Below are 1196 nucleotides of genomic sequence, written 5' to 3'. Positions count from 1 at the left end.
TAAATTCATAAAATTATCAATAATATTCGCAGGAAATCAATATTTAATATTTAAATTTTGAAAGATATATATCCAACACGACATGGTAATATAAGTTTAAAATTTAAGATATACGAAAAATAAATATATATAAAAATATGAATGTAGATAAAGATAGATGTGAATATAAATGCATATAAAAATGTATGCGTAATTGAGCATGAATATAATAAAGTCTAAAATTTTCCACTCTATCTGAGGCCTGTTGAGTCGGAGGAATAAAGTTCTCTGCCATAGTTGGCACGTAGTCCAATCTTGGGACCCCGATATCTATTCTATAGTTATTGCTGAGAATATAAAAAATTCTTCTAGTTGTTTTATAGACGGCTTTGCCTTTTTTTACTTCTATTTTTTTCATTTTTCCTTTATCTATCGTTGCTAGGTGGTTCATCAGATCTCTGTTTGAGGTTCGACCCACTATGTAAACACTCTTTTTCTTTTGTTTCACATTTTTTAGTTTTTTTTTTTTTTCCTTTTTGCTTGTCTTTCGTTGGGGAGGGTTGTTTTAACTTTCTTTTGTTGGACACAGTTGTCCAACCCTCTCCAACCTTTTCCACTGGCACTGGTGTTTGATCCTTTTTCGTTTCCTGTTCTTCTTCCACCACTTCTGTTTCCTTTCTTTTTTCTTCTATTTCCTTCCTTTTTTCTTCTGTTTCTTCTTGGCTAGTTTTTCCTTCCTCTATCTTCTGATTACAGCTTGCCCTGAGGTGACCCTTCTTGTCACACTGGAAGCAACGAGGTTTGTGGCCTTCCACCGACACGACTAGTCGTGTGCCGCCAACCTCAAAGCTTTCAATTATTTCCTCCAGTGTGGCCTGTTCCGCTTGAATTGTCATTTTTAGGGCCTGGCCGTATCATAGTCTTGGTTCAATCACCATTGCGTCCAATATTGTAATCCTGTCTTCCAGGCCCATTGTTGTGGCGACTAACCACTCTGGGTCAACTTCAGGGAGAATGTTCTGTATTGTTATTTGTGATGTTCTCCTACCCATGTACAGTGGTAGGAGAACCACATTTTCCGTTTCCAGAGGCTCTACAGAATGGAGTCGGGCAGCTTCCTCTGACTCCATTCTCACCTCTATACTAGCATAATGCTTGCCTCTAGTGATGTAAGTAATTTTTTTCAGTATCGGTTTCAGGCACTTTTCGATCTATCA

Source organism: Octopus bimaculoides, chromosome 1 (assembly GCF_001194135.2).
Source record: "Octopus bimaculoides isolate UCB-OBI-ISO-001 chromosome 1, ASM119413v2, whole genome shotgun sequence".
NCBI classification, from domain to species: Eukaryota; Metazoa; Mollusca; class Cephalopoda; order Octopoda; family Octopodidae; genus Octopus; species Octopus bimaculoides.
Note: the sequence above shows the minus strand (reverse complement) of the source record.